This window comes from Carcharhinus amblyrhynchos, chromosome 7, assembly GCF_965287045.1.
Source record: "Carcharhinus amblyrhynchos chromosome 7, sCarAmb.v2.hapA, whole genome shotgun sequence".
Lineage (NCBI taxonomy): Eukaryota > Metazoa > Chordata > Chondrichthyes > Carcharhiniformes > Carcharhinidae > Carcharhinus > Carcharhinus amblyrhynchos.
In genome coordinates this window covers 38141818-38158518 of record NC_137330.1, presented here as the reverse complement: position 1 = coordinate 38158518, position 16701 = coordinate 38141818, and positions in this window count along the sequence as shown.

Below are 16701 nucleotides of genomic sequence, written 5' to 3'. Positions count from 1 at the left end.
CATTCCTTGCGGTTGTCCAGGTTACTGTATCCTCTGTTTTTATACCTTGTGTTCAGGCTGCAGCAGGTAACATCAGCAACACCTGGTTCACAGTCCTCACCTGTATCAGGGAGATTGCTGAGGCTCCCTACACCAGGACAAACACCTACTTTCTCTTATTGTGCTGACAACAGAAGGCAGAACAAGAAAGAACTGAGTTTCACATCCGTGGCAAGATTCCTCACAGGGTGCCACTGAGTGCATTGACTTGGTCTTGTGTGCTTCCTATCAGCAGTCAGCCAGTTATCTGTAGCAGTCAAAGGTTTAAAGGGAAATGGGCCAAACACAGGCAAATGGGACTGGTTCAGTTCAGGAAACCTGGTTGGCACGGACAAGCTGGACTACAGGGTTTGTTTCTGTGCTGTATATCTCTATGACTCTTTAAAAAAAAACATTGATCACTCACTGTGCAAGTGTCCCCCACTCTCCCCAATCACCAGCCCTGCCAATCAAACTCCAACCCTCCCACTGATCGCCACCCCAATTGATCACCCCGCCTTATACCTGATTAACATGCCAATCTCCATCCCCTTCCCAATTGCAGAGTTCCTCCATTCCCTCCACTCCCCTCACCCAGCCACTACAGAGCTCCCACTTGGCAACCCCATCCCCTCAGGCCCACCCTCTTGGCACTGCCCAGTGCCTGGTGGGCAGTGTCAGGGTGCCAGGCTGGCACTGCCCAAGGGGCATTGCCCTGCCTCTGACCATCCAGCAGCTTCAATGGCCACTGGTCCCACCGGCAAGGCCATCACATCTGGTCCCTGTTGGTAGGGACCATCTGCGATCCTCGCCGGTGAGGATCTCGTCCAGCACGATCATTAAGGCAAGTGAGCCCAGACGATTGCAATCTGGGACTCACAAATCATGATTAAATTAAGTTATGAATATTGAAATCAGCTTCATTCTCTTTATGGGAGCCCCTTTTTTTCCAACCAGAGATTGGGCACCCCTTTTAAGGTGCTAGACAATATAGCGCAAAAAGCCAGCTGTGCAGCCCAGCACTTAAAAAAGGAACATTCTATCAAAAGTCTTCAGTCTTCCCAATAACTAATACAAGGAAATTTCTGCTCATCCAGTATTGGATGTCAGATAAGCTATCTGATGATTGAGTAACAGTGGAGGAGTTGAGAGAGGTGGAACCTTGGTGCCCACATCTTCCATTCTTCAGCTTTTTCTTGATCAAGTTGTTATTTTTCAGCCTGAAAGCTCCGTCCTTTCAAGAGACCCTGGCTCCCTTTGGGAGGAGCTATCTGCTATGATAGGAACTGCCGCAGGTAATTTGTGGGCCCACATGACCCCCTTTGGGTGCATTTTCATATCTAGGCCTATGATCTCTCTTGTGAGGGGTCAGTTAGCTCAGTTGGCTGGACAGATAGCATGTGGATCAGGTTAAAGCCACCAGCACGGGGTTCAATCCCTCACTTTGTCTGAGGCAGACTCATCTGCAGTGGAAAAAATCTTTCCATGACTCAGCAAATAAATTGCCTAGGACCTGCCTGTAAGCAGAGAAAGGGGAAGAATTTTCTCATAACACATTTGCTCATGAGCTGTTAGGTTATTTTTGGTGAACCAGCAGTCAACCTTTAACCTCCATGAATCTCCTTCAAAAAGGAAAATTCTGTGGCATCTTGTCTGAGAATGATATTCAAGCAGAGCCCAGGGGAACACAGATATATTGTCCTTGCTGCTTCACAAATGAGTCATTTGCTCTATAATGCTGTTTTTTTTTTACCATTTTGTTTGTGGAGACAGCAAGGCTTAAATGACAGCTACTTCACTCGAGACAGAGAGAGAGCACGCTTCTGCCAGTAAGTTCATTGATTTGTGGGACCTGATACAGGATTTGTGGAGAATTAAAAATAAAACCAAAGCAGCTAAAAGCTGACTGTATTTTTAGCGCACGGAGAACCCTCTTTGCAGACTTGAATGAATTAAAAGATTGGTTGGCTTTACAGATATACACTGTCAGTAGAAAAATAAATGCATTTGATAACTGGGTTAAAAATCGTTAAGAACCGATACACTACAGCTCTCTGGAGACTGAGACTGAGGTCTGTTCTTGCATTAGTCTTTACCTTGCTGTGCTGATGACAATAAATGCGAATGACTAGCATTTGAATGGAAAGTTGCCATTCATAAAAGCTGGAAAGTGAAAAGACCACATCTGTAAATCTTGCCCTGTTTTTATTGGTAGACTGTGAATTATTTTTGTTTCAATGACTCAAGTTCTGAAGCAATTTCAAAAGTGTGATTTGACCCTTATTTACAAAGTGTCCTTTGAAGAGCTACAAAATAATAAAGAAACATTTGGGATTTTAACCAAGCCTCTCTCTCTCTCTCTCTCTCTCTGCGTGTGAAGATGAATGGACAGCAGTAGAAATTATGATGTCATGGGAGCAAACCATGGAGAATATTTGTAGTTGTGAGGTGTTCAATTAAATCCTGTTCTTGCCGTTAACAACAGACATGCTGGGTTTTCTTTCCAGGGTGTTAATCACTTGAATATGTGATTAAAAGGGGATTGTCATTAAAAGGAGATTGTGCTGATGATAACTTGTTTATAAAATCTTGTGTTTTAATTTGAAATGGTGGTGTCGCAGAGGAAACATCGAAACAAAAAGAAGAAGCAAGAGTAGACCATTTGGCCCTTCGAGCCTGCTCCACCATTCATTTTGATCATGCCTGATCATCAAATTCAATATCCTGATCCTGCCTTCCTCCCATATCCTTGATCCCTTTAGCCCCGAGAGCTATATCTAATTCCTTCTTGAAATCACGAAACATTTTGACCTCCATTACTTTCTGTGCTCATGAACTCCACAGATTCATCACTCTCTGGGTGAAGAAATTTCACCTCACTTCAGTCCTAAAAGGTTTACCCCTTAAACTCAAATTATGATCCATAATTCTAGACTCCCCCATCATCAGGAACATTCTTTCTGAACCCTGTTAGAATTTTATAAGTAAGGAGCCACACAACACCAGGTTAAAGTCCAACTAAAGTCCTAGCTGGACTTTAAACTGGCGTTGTGAGACTTCTTACTGTGTTTATCCCAGTCCAACGCTGGCATCTCCACATCAGAATTTTATAAGTGCATAGTTTTCATTATTGTGCCTTCACACGCAAGAGATGTGATAAGTGAAGCACTCAAGAGGTGGAGATAGTGCAGAAAAGAATCATACAGGTGATTGTTAGTGTTAGAGATCTATGTTATGAGGAATGGTGGGCAGAGCATACCCAGGAATGATGAAGGAGAACTCAATTGGCTGAAAGTCAATGAGCGTGACTGTTATTAGGCTAGTTTATGAAATAACTTCCTTAATTTTGACGTAGATCCCTTGGTATTGATGAGGAGGACTTTGTGGTGCCGACTGCATTGGGCTTGCCTTTGTCACGTCCTCATGGCTACAATGGAGTAATAAGGATTGGAGACACAATGAGAGTGTTTATGAAGCCAAACCTAAAACTCTGATCCTGATTGTGAAGTCTCTCTGATGCACTGTTGAACACAGATACCTCTAAGAGTTTGCTAGGAAATACAGAGGTGATGGCCTTGCGGTATTATCACTAGACTATAAATCCAAAAAGTCAACGAATGTTCTGGGGACCTGGGTTCAAATCCCACCATTGCAGGTGTTGGGACTTGAATTCAATATAAAAAAATCTGGAATTAAGAATCTACTGATGACCATGGAAACCATTGTCGATGATTGTAAAAACCCACCTGGTTCATTAATATCCTTCAGGGAAGGTAATCTGCCACCCTCACCTGTTCTGGTCTACATGTTACTCCAGAGCCATGGTAATGTGGATGACTCTGAACTGCCCTACACCCATGGCCATGAATGAATTTAAAAAAAAAGGATACTTTTCAATCCATAATCAGGAAATGGAGGCAGTTACCTGCTCTTCTACAGCCCTCTATAATGCATGTGTCCAGATTACGGCTGCTATAAGAAGTGAAATATCCATACTGTTTCATTAGATTGTGCGCCTAGCCCAGGAAAGTTAGCATATAATTTCATAAGAGTGAATGTACTCAGCACCTAATAAGATGTATAACATAGACAACCATAAGTCATAACGCCTACAGCATCGTGATTAAACATTCCCTATCCACTCTGCCTACAGATACCAAACAAAATAGATTAAAACACATGGCCAATTGGGGAAAGAAAATAATGACAATTCTTGTCCACCTAGCTTAACCGATCAATACCAGCACAGGAAGTCACTTTGAAAAAAAAGTATTAGTCACAAATAAGGCTTGCATTAACACTGCAGTGAAGTTACTGTGAAATTCCCCGAGTCACCACAGTCTGGCGTCTGTTCTGGTCAATGCACCTGACCGGCATGTCATTTGGAATGTGGGAAGAAACCAGAGCACCGGACAAAACCCACGCAGACAACGTGCAAACTCTGCAAACAGTGTCCCAAGCCAGGAATCAAACTCAAGTCCCTGGCGCTGTGAAGCAGCAATGCTAACCACTGTGCCGCCCAATGTGTGTATGTTATCTGGTTTTTCACCAACCTTTTAATTTCTACTGGCCGATATCTTCCACGTCAGCAAATGTGCCAGACTAATGCCACTATCCATGAATTTTTCTCCAACCCATTGATCCTATCTGTTTTCAGCTATACCTTTCGATCACAGCTCAAGCAGAAATGGGCATGACACTTGATGGTCAATGAGGGTAGAGAAGGAGAGACAAGAAGAGGACACACTATCTTTCTACAGCTGCCATATTCAAGTACAGTTGGTGCTCTCTGAGCTTCTGAGTGCTTAAAACACCTCTGCGTTTATTTCAGATTTCCAGAACTCACAGCAGTTTGCTTTTGCATTATTATGACAGTAACCTTTTCAAAATGTTGTGGTCATTTGAACTAGATCTTACATAAGTTGTTGAAGGATTTGCTCATTTTAAACCCAATTAAATGCTTTTATTTTCCTCAGGAGTTATTTTCAGGATGAATCACGGCGTGTGGAATTTCACCAGCACATCCGCCCAAGGTTTGTACGATCCTGCCCAAGGCCCGGAGAATGCCATTCTCCGAGCCTCACCCACTCCTGGGATCGGGGCAGGCGTGCCAGTAAAATTCCAGCCTGTGTATGTGTTGATCAGGGTGCCAATGGCATTCGCTTGAGGAGAAATTGGATAAAACCAGACAAACGTTCGTGTGGATCATGATTTGTGAATCTCGAGTCACCTGATAAGGTCAGTGATATTATCAACAGGCCACCGAGTGGATGCATGCCTCACCAACCTCTTAAACCCCGCACTAAGCTGATCTTTCTCTACACCCTATCTATAACTGTAACATTACATTCTGCACTCCCTCCTTTCCTTCTCTATGAACAGTATGCTTTGTCTGTATAGCACGCAAAAAACAATACTTTTCACTGTGTGCTAATACATGTAACAATAATAGGTCAAATCAAATCAGATCACCAGGGATCCATCTTCATGTCAGGTTAGCACCAGTTAAAGCTATGTGCACTATTTAAAACCCACGTGAACCTCTTAAAAGGAGGAACATTCTGTCTGCAGCAGATACTGCAAGAGTGTCTGACCCAAGAGTGAACAACAGGGCAGAGAGCCTACTCCCAGTTTTTCTCATGCAGCACTGGAGGTGTCTATGCTGGAGCTGGAGAGGAGGAGAGAAGTCCTCTAACTACAAAAGGCCAGAAGAGACTCCAGATGAACACTAAGAAGGCAGTGGAAGCAGATTGCCATTGCTCTTAATGCCAACAGTGTAGCCCCAAGGACCTGGATGCCTGAGAGGTCAAGGTCTTTAACAGCAATGCCCTTACACATCAACCACTCACCTCCCACATTTCTCAATACATCACCCATCTACCTTACTCACCTACCACTCATTCAAATACAACTTTGTGCCTTTAAAGAAATGTATTTTTATCATGTTTCTTATGAGGAATATGTTTAAAATCCAGCTCTGTTTTACAAGGTGCCAATTTGTCTGAGCAACAGGCAACTCAGATGTTGATTATGCAGAATAATAACTCATTTTATCTAATAGTGTGCTTCTCTAAACAGAGTTAATGGAATTTTGTTTACTTACTTCCTTTGGGGTTTCAAAGTAGGGTTTTGATTAGGTTGATTGTAAGAGACAGTCTTATATTAATGGGAGGAACTTGCAGGGAAAACACATAGGAGGGCAATTCTCCCAAAAAAAATTCTGAGTGCCAAATTCATGAAAAACTGGAGTAACTCCCATTGTATTTTTTTTATGGGATTTTCAAAATAAGCTTCCTACACTCAGTGTATCACAGAATGCCTCACGCTGAAAATCTGAGGACAGGGCCTATTCCCTCTGGAGAGGCCGGCAACATAGCACTGAGTGGGCCACTGTGCATACACAGGTCTGTCAGCACTCCTGGCCTCCCGATCGCTGGCCATCACAGAAACCCCCATCATTGGCTTACTGACCACCCTCCCCAGTCCCTGATCGCTGACCTCCCAGACCTCTCTGGGCCAGCCCCAATATTTTTTCCCTCCGACTGTCCTGACTGCCCCACTCCACCCGGATGGCCCGATCACCTACTTCCCTTCTCTGCCGGCAATCCACCAATCCCAAGTCCAGAGTGGCAGCGGACCCCCCACCCCAACCAATCACCTCACCCCATCTGGCCCCATCCTTTTGGCACTGTGTGATGCCCAGTGGACAGTACCAATGTGCTCTTTGGGCATTGCCACTTTGCCCTTGGGCAGTGCCAGGGTCCAGGCCAGCAGTGCCCAGCTGGCAATGCCCAGGAATTTCCCAGGCAATATCCTTACCTCTTGGCGGGCCTCCATTCCAGTGGGGTCAAACACCAGTTCCCTGCTAGTGGGGGGCTATTGTAAACTCTGCTGAAGTGAACTCCTCCTAGCAGAGAGAGGTGGAGGGGGGGCAGGGGAGATGCTGGCGGGCACAGAACTGAAGTCTTCAGGCCCATTAATGGGATTTAAATCCAAATTTTAATATTTAAATTAACTCTTCGCTGATTTCCGGCACGGAGCTGTTGACTCCGGACATCCTGTTTCCAGAGATGCACAGATGCCGTGGCACCCAACGGGGAACTAGCTAAATGGCCTCCGCTGATGTCTCCCAGCCCATTGTGCAACAGGCTGGGAGAATCACCCCTATAGTTTCACTTTCATTTTAAAATGTTCAATTTATACTGATTCTGAAAGAAGCAAGAAATGTAATTCTGTCTCTCTCTCTCTCTTTCTCTCTCTCTCTTTTTGAGGCTACTGTTTGGGGTTGTCAGAGGTCTGGTATCTCTCTGTCTCCTTCTCTCTCCAGAAATGTTCAAAAAGCTCTAGGCCTATTACAAAGTCAAATCACACAAGTCTGTGTGTTATTAACTGGTTTGGAAGAGGGATTCGAAGTCTGTGTGAGGAATATTGTTTGAATTGGAACTTGTGGAGATAGATTAGCAGTTAAAAAGTATATCTTGTCATGCTTAAGTATTGTTCAATGAGTAAATGTTAAGCTAATTCATTTGTTGTAGTTAAACTATATTGTTAAATAATGTTTGTTTTGATAAAAGCTTCCCAATTTGTCAGTAGAATCACGCTTGGAGTGAAACATCGTATCCTCACATTAATGCCAAAATAGCAAGTAGTTGGGGTCTAGTCTAACTTCATAATGTACCTTGGGGTTTCAGATCTCATACCCTAAAAGTACCCAAACTTTATAGCCTCATTTCATCCTCATTCCTATAAATGCTGTGTTCCCCACATCTCACAGCATTCACACAATGACAGGCACATACCAAATACTTACTGACACATTTTCCTGTCTCTAGTAATATAAAGGGTTGAATGTTACAGTGCATTTCAGTGGGTGGGAGTTCACATCTGGAAATAGGTAGCTCCCCAACCTCTGCCGCTGCCATCATATTTTGTCACACGTATGCTCGCAGGGCAGGTTTACAGCCCATGGTATCACTGAATTACCATTCTCCCAACCAATCCGATATGGAAGACAGAATGTCTGACAACTGAGATTACAAACAGTGACCCAGGAGGAGGTCACAGCTATTCATTTAGAGGGGCACCAACCACGGGACAATGTCACTCTTGTAAAACAATAATAAATCCATAAAACAAACTAATTACAAGGAAATGAGCTCTTAAAGGGACACTAGGACAAAGCATTTAAAAGAAACTAAATAAAAATGTCATTCGCAGGGCTGATGATGCACTGCAGTCTCCACAGTGCACACCAGTCATGGAAGGCCTCAAACGTGTCAGTGGACACTGTGTCCTCCCTCTCCAGGGACACCTGGCCATGAACGTAGCTACGAAAGCGGGGCAGACAGTCGGGCTTGTTGGTTACTGACTGCACCTGCCTAGACCAGTTCATAGCCACATTGGCCAAGTCCAGGAGCAGGCTCACCGGATGGTGCCAGCCACATCAGTGATTTACTGCAGCTGAAAGCAAGAAGGAAGTTTTTGAATTCTGCATGATTGCGGGGCACTGACTAAAGGAAGTATTATTAAACTGAATAATGTTTAAGATTCCACAGAGAGTTGGAATTAAGTGTTTTTTGGCAGTGAACACACTTGGCACGCTTTCTGATCATCCACATCATTTTAAGATCTGAATATTGAGCAGCTGAATCATTCTCACATTTATTCCTCTATAGATAGCCGTAAAGGGAGGGAGGGAAGTCGGGGGAGGGGAGGGGAAGTCGGGGGAGGGGAGGTACAGGGAAGGGAGTGCTGAACCACCCTATGTTTTGATGATGACTCAGCCTGAGCCCTTCAGGCTGTGACCGCTAGGCCTGAACTACTGACGACAATGGATGGGATTGGAAGACCTTCTGCAATGACCCAAGCTGTTTGGACGGAGTATGCTGAAAAGATTAACAGTGGAGCTGTGGACAATGCTGGAAGAGGCTAAATGGCCTTTTGAGATCCACAAGGGTGAGTAGGTCTGCACTTTGTCAGTTCACACATAAGGGAAATGAAGTCTCGATAAGGGTTGAGCATTGTGAGTAACTATGAAGTCTGCGGCAGCGTTATGCACCAATCACAGTCTCTATGGTGGTGTTATGGTTCTCAGGGGGTGCGGGGAGGGGAGCGTTGGCCTCCCTGAGGAAGGCACACAGCGCAATGGCTGCCAATCATTGTGCAAAGTATACACTCCCCACAAAGCTTGGGTATGTGGCAAAATTAAAGTAGCTAAAAATAACCATCACTGTCACACCTCATTGCAGAAAAGGGACTGGCCTGGATGGGATACCCGGACGAGTACTCAAATCTTCCATGGCCCAGCTGGTGGGGGTATTCACAGACATCCTCAACCTCTCTTTACAACAATCTGAGGCCCCTATCTGCTTCAAGAAGACGACCATCCCAGTACCTAAGAAAAACGAAGCTACATACCATAATGACATCCATCATTATGAAGTGCTTCGAAAGGTTAGTCATGGTACGAATCAATTCCAGCCTCCCGAACTACCTGGATCCACTACAGTTTGCCTCCTGCCACAACAGGTCCACAGCAGACACCATCCCCCTGTCCCTGCACTCAACCCTGGAACACCTAGATAACAATGACACCTATGTTAGACTCCTATTTATTGATTACAGCTCAGCTTTCAACACTGTTATTCCCATGAAACTCATCTAAACTCCATGGCCTGGGCCTTAGCACCTCCCTCTGTGACTGGATCCTGAACTTCCTAACTCACAGACTACAATCAGTGAAAATAGGCAACAATGCTTCCTCCATGATCATCCTCAACACCGGTGCCCCACAAGGCTGTGTTCTCAGCCCCCTACTATACTCCTTATACACCTATGACTATGTGGCCAAATTCACCTCCAATTCAATCTTCAAATTTGCTGACGACACTACCGTAGTGGGTTGGATCTCAAACAAGGATGAGACAGAGTAGAGGAATGAGATAGAGAATCTGGTGAACTGCAGTAGCAACAATAATCTCTCCCTCAATGTCAACAAAACAAAGGAGATTTTCTTTGACTTCAGGAAGCGTAAAGGAGACATTCCCCTGTCTACACCAATGGGCCTGGTGTTGTCAGACTTTTTACTGTGCTTACACCAATGGGGACAAAGTACAAAAGGTCGAGAGCTTCAAGTTTTTAGGTGTCCAGATCACTGACGACCTATCCTGACCCCTCATGCTGACACTATATTAAGAAAGCCCACCAATGCCCCTACTTTCTCAGAAGGTCAAGGAAATTTGGCGTGTCTCACCAATGTTTACAGATACACCATAGAAAGCATTCTTTCTGGTTATATCACAGCTTGGTATGTCTCCTACTCTGCCCAAAACCGCAAGGAACTACAAAAGGTCATGAATGTAGCCCAATCCCTCCCATCCACTGTCTCTGTTTACGCTTCCTGCTGCCTCAGCAAAGCAGCCAGCATAATTAAGGACCCCACGCACTCCGCACATTCTCTCTTCCACCTTTTTCTGTTGGCAAGAAGATAAAAAAGTCTGAGATCACGTACCAACGACTCAAAAACAGCTTCTTCCCTGCTGTTGTCAGACTTTTGAATGAACTTACCTCGCATTAAGTTGCTCTTTCTCTACACCCTAGCTATAACTGTAACACTACAGTCTTCATTCTCTTGGTCCCTTCTCTATGAATGGTATGTTTTGTCTGTATTGCGTGCAAGAAACAATACTTTTCACTGTATGTTAATACAGATAACAATAATAAATCAAATCAAGTCAAATACCCAGGAGAGAAACAAGACTGGAGGTGGCATGTCCAACCTAATAATCCTTAAACTGCTGCAGGAGGAGGTTCATCTGTGGTCCTCTCCAGAATGGAGCCATTAAATTGGCAGAGGTGAAATTGGAGCAAAGTCTTGGGGTGGAGAAACTACAAGAAGCATTATCCAAATTTGGGGCAGAGATGGGAAGAGGGCCAAGGGGAGGGTGAATGATACTTGACATGGTTACATCAATTGTAATTTTTTTTGTGCTTAAAGTCTGGAATACTTCTTGATTGAAACCTTGTGAAGATGTTATAGGTGGTTTAGTAGCTGCAAGGTGTCTTACTTATAATCCATATTGTGCTAATCCTGCCCTCATCAGCTACTAGTGCCAGTGCAGGTCTGCCACCCTCCAATGCATCCTGCCCCTGACCACTTGGCCTTCTCCCTCACAGTCTCCTCCTTCTTACTGGATGAAGTGTCTCCCAGAGAGACCACTGTCCCCATCTTCTCACAATCAAACAGGCTGTAGTGTAGATGTGCACTAACTGTACATTTTCACAGATTCATTTATGCCTTAATACCCTGGAACTATACCTTCCAAAAGCAAATGATGACAGTACTCATAGCAACCTGAGCTGCTGAAAGCAAAGGACCCAGCAGCTGACTGTAAATTTGCCCTTCACGGCAAAAACAACCTCTCCTTCTGATGTGCTTCACATTCTCTAACTGTATTGTAGCACATATTATTGCATTTTTAATAAAATTAACTAATCAATTTTTAAACAATTTGAATATGGTGGGCCATCCCCCAATTTCAAGGGCCACCCTCCTAGCATATTTTGCGTTCCAGCATCATAAGATCTAGAAGCAGGAGTAGGCCATTTGGCCCCTCGAGCCTGCTCTGCCACTCAATAAGATCATGGCTGATCTTTCTGTGGATTCAGCTCCACCTACCTGCCCGCCCACCATAACTTTTAATTCCTTTACTATTCAAAAATCTATCTATCTTTGCCTTAAAATCATTCAATGATAAGAACATAAGAACATAAGAAATAGGAGCAGGAGTAGGCCATCTAGCCCTTCGAGCCTGCCCCGCCATTCAATAAGATCATGGCTGATCTGTTGTGGCTCAGTTCCACTTTCCCGCCCTCTCCCCATAACCCTTAATCCCCTCTCTTATCAAGAACCCATCAACCCGCTTCTTAAAAATATTTAGCGAGGCAGCCTCCACCACTTCAACGGGCAGAGAATTCCAGAGATTCACCACCCTTTGAGTGAAGAAGTTCCTCCTCAACTCCGTTCTAAACCGCCTCCCCTTTATCTTGAGGCTGTGCCCCCTAGTCCTTCTGTCTTTTTTGAGCGGGAAGAGTCTCTCCACCTCTATCCTATCCATCCCATTCATCATCTTATACGTCTCAATGAGATCTCCCCTCATTCTTCTAAACTCTAACGAGTACAAGCCTAGTTTATTCAGCCTCTCCTCATAGCTCAATCCCCTCAACTCCGGTATCAGCCCAGTAAACCTCCTCTGCACTCCCTCCAGGGCCAAAATATCCTTGCGCAGGTGCGGCGCCCAAAACTGCACACAGTACTCCAGCTGCGGCCTCACCAATGCCCTATACAGCTGCAGCAAGACCTCCCTACTTTTATATTCAATCCCCCTCGCTATGAAGGCCAGCATCCCATTCGCCTTCCTGACCACCTGCTGCACCTGCAAGCTGGGTTTTTGCGACTCATGCACAAGGACCCCGAGGTCCCTCTGCACCGTCGCCTGCTGCAGTTTTTCGCCACGTAAGTAATAGTCCTTCCTACCATTCTTCCTACCAAAGTGGACCACCTCACACTTGCCAACATTAAATTCCATTTGCCATTTCCTGGCCCATTCGCCCAGCCTATCTAGATCCTTCTGCAGACTCTCCACACCCTCCGCACAATTTGCCTTTCCCCCAATCTTGGTGTCATCAGCAAATTTCGACACCCTGCACTCGGTTCCCTCCTCCAGATCATCTATATAAATGGTAAATAGCTGAGGCCCCAGCACCGACCCCTGGGGCACCCCACTAGTCACCAACCGCCAATCCGAATAGCACCCATTGACCCCCACTCTCTGCCTCCTATTTGACAACCAATCCTCTATCCACGCTAACACCCTACCCCCAACTCCATGTCCCCTGACCTTCTGCAATAACCTCTTGTGAGGTACCTTGTCAAACGCCTTCTGAAAATCCAGAAAGACCACATCCACCGGCTCTCCTCTATCCACTGCCCTAGACACATCCTCATAGAACTCCAGTAAATTTGTCAGACACGACTTCCCTTTAATGAAACCGTGTTGCATCCGCCCTATCAAGCAATTCCCTTCAAGATGCCTCGCAATTTCCTCCTTAATGACGGATTCTAACATTTTACCTACCACAGACGTTAAACTAACCGGCCTATAATTCCCCTCCTTTTGCCTGGCACCCTTCTTAAACAACGGCGTAACATTAGCCGTTTTCCAATCTTCCGGCACTTCCCCGGAATCCAGCGACGTCTGGAAAATAACCACCAAGGCATCCACTATAACCTCCGCCATTTCTTTCAGAACCCTCGGATGCATTCCATCCGGTCCTGGGGACTTGTCCACAATCAGCCCCTCCAGTCTGTCGAGCACCACCTCTCTAGTAACAGTAATGTCATTAAGACCCTCCATTCCTACCACCTTTCCATCTCTAACACCCGGCAAATTATTCACGTCCTCCTCCGTGAAGACAGAAACAAAAAAATTATTCAAGACCTTAGCCATATCCCCATCCCCTACCACTAGCTCCCCTTTCATGATGTAGCCTCAACAGCTCCACTGGGCAGTGAATTCCACAAATTCACAATGCTGTGGGTGAAAAAGTTCCTCCTCAACTCAGTCCTAAATCTGTCCCCCACCCCGACTCCCCCCCCCCCCCCACTTAGTTTAAGGTTATGCCTCCTAGTTCTGGTTTTACCCGCCAGTGGAAACAGGCTCTCAGTTTCTATCTTATTTATCCCCTTCATAATTTTATATGTTTCTATCAGATCCCCCTTATTCTTCTCAATTCCAATGGGTATAGCCCCAGTCTACTCAATCTCTCCTCATAAGCCAACTCTCTCAATTCCAGAATTGACCTAGTGAATCTGCAACCTCACCAGTGCCAGTGCACCCTTTCTCAAATAAGGAATCCAAAACTGTACACAGTACTCCAGGTGTGGCCTCACCAGCACCTTATACAGCTGCAACATAACCTCCCTGTTTTTAAACTCCATCTCTCTAGCAATGAAGGACAAAATTCCATTTTCACTCTCCAGAGAATTCGATCTGTCCAGACAGGTTTGCGTTTCTGAGAACTAGGAAACATTGGATAATTGGAACAACATGTGCATTCAAATTTGGACATTTTCACTCTCCAGAGTATGGAGGCCATTCAGCCCATTAATGCCATCCAGGCCCTATCTCTATAACCCCACGTGTTTATCTTGCTTGTCCCCCTGACACTAAGGGGCAATTTAGCATGGCCAATCAACCTATCCTGCACATCTTCAGACTGTGGGAGGAAACTGGAGCATTTTCACTCTCCAGAGTAAGAAGGCCATTCAGCCCATTAATGCCATCCAGGCCCTATCTCCATAGCCCCACGTGTTTAACTTGCTTGTCCCCCTGACATTAAGGGGCAATTTAGCATGGCCAATCAACTTAACCTGCACATCTTCAGACTGTGGGAGGAAACTAGAGCACCCAGAGGAAACCCATGCAGACAGGAGGGAGAACATACAAACTCCACAGTTACCCAAGGCCGGAATTGAACCTGGGTTCTCGTTCTGTGGGGCAACAGTGCTAACCACTGTGCCACCATGCCCTCTGTTCTGGCCTACATGTGACTCCAGACACACAACAATATGTCTGACTCTGAAATGGCCAAGCAAGCCATTTAAACCACTACAGAAATGTCTACAGATGGAGCAAGAACGCGCTTCTTGCTTTTTCTACTTCCCTCATTACAACCCTGTCACGTGCTGCCTTTCTTTTGGGATGGGAACTGCCTTCTGGTCAAGCATTGATGAAAGAGATTGAATTGGAAGAGGAGCAGCCACTGATGATGGGAAAATAGCATCACTTGACCTGACACTGGCAGTGACCGGCTCAGATGCTGCAACTGAACGTAGTATCGGGACCAGATCTTAGTGTGATGAGTCACGAGCATGAGTGACCTGCAGCCAGTCAGGGAGGAAGGATAGCAGGGAGACCAACTCCCCAGTAGATAAAATAGCAGCCGGCTACTTTACAATAACTTTGATGAGGTTGGGCGGCACAGTAGTGAGCACTGTTGCCTCACAGCGCAAGGGACCCAAGTTCAATTCCAGCCTCAGGTGAGCTTACACATTCTCTCCATGTCTGTGTGGGTATCCTCCAGGTGCTTGGTTTCCTCCCACAGTCCAAAGATGTGGGGGTTAGGTTGATTAGCCATGCTAAATTGACCCTCGTGTCAGGGGGATTAGCAAGGTAAATATGTGAGGTTACGAGAATAGGGCCTGGATGGGATTGTGGTCGGTGCAGACTCAATGGGCCGAATGGCCTCCCTCTGCACTGTAGGGATTCAGTGATGGCCAGACACAGTAAAATGCTTAGTGCGTTGACAGATCTGCCAGAAAGCCTCCTGTCACAGTCTGAGTCTAACTTGGCGCTGGGCTTTGAGCAGAGCTTTCCAACATGCAAGTGGGGATCAAACTCCACGACAGCTCTTGTGGACCTTACAAAGACTCAGCATCTGATGGCTAAAGTCTCAACTTCCATTGTATCAAAGGCAGAAGCCACACAATATCTAAGTGCTGCTGTGGAAACTCAAACTGAAGTCAGGAAATCTCACGTGCGAAGCAGGTTCAGACTGCTCCCACCATTGCTGCACAGACGAATGCTCAAACAGGCTTGCAGCCACTCACCGAGGGCCAGTAATCTGTGCCCCAGCAGATTACTAGGTTTGCTGACATGGCATGACACTGACTCTGGGTGGCAAGAACCTGCTGTCCTTTCTCAGGATAAACACAGTAAAAAGTCTGACAACACCAGGTTTCAGTCCAACCAATTTATTTGATAGTAAACTCACTAGCTTTCGAGGGGTTTCCCTCTTCTTCAGGTGAATGGAGAGTTCTGGCCTCAGACAGAGCCTATGATACAATTGAAATCCAGACTTTCTCTGGCCAGAGCTGCTCAGTACTGTCCAGTAAGATCGCCAGGTAGCTACTGGGGTAGTAATGTTTATGAGAAAGAGGTCAGGCCCTCAAGACAGCCACAAGGTTGAGTAGTTGACCTTTGTAGAGAATATTGCCTGGTTTGCTGGATAAGGTTAGTTTGGAATGTTCGTTTAGTGGGTTTCTTTGTTTTGGTATTGTGGTTGTGAGCACAGAGTTGTATGACTGTTACAGACAGGAGGTTTTGGAATATGCTTTGTTGTTCTGTGGAACTCTTTGCCGCAGAAGGCTGTGGAAGCCAGGTCATTGAGTGTTTTTAAGACAGAGATAGATAGGTTCTTGATTAATAAGGGGATCAGGGGTTATGGGGAAAAGGCAGGAGAATGGAGATGAGAAAAATACCAGCCATGATTGAATTGCAGAACAGAGTCGATGGGCTGAGTGGCCTAATTCTGCTCCTATGTCTTATGGTCTTATGATCTTCTGGTGTCGCACAAGGTAACCACAGATGAGGTAGCCAGGGTAGTTGAAGAGCAAGGCAGACTTTTTTAAATTGACTTTCGGGATATGGGTGACATTGGCCAGAAAACACCTCTGCCATTGAAAAGATGGTGATGTTGGGCCTTCTTATTTCATCAGGACTTTTGAACAATTGATTGGTTAGCTCGGTTTCTTCAAAGACAATTATCAGATGGTGTGGACCTGACAGGTCATGCCAGATAAAAGTATCCAAATATTTTCTGGAGGATACAATACTAATGGAT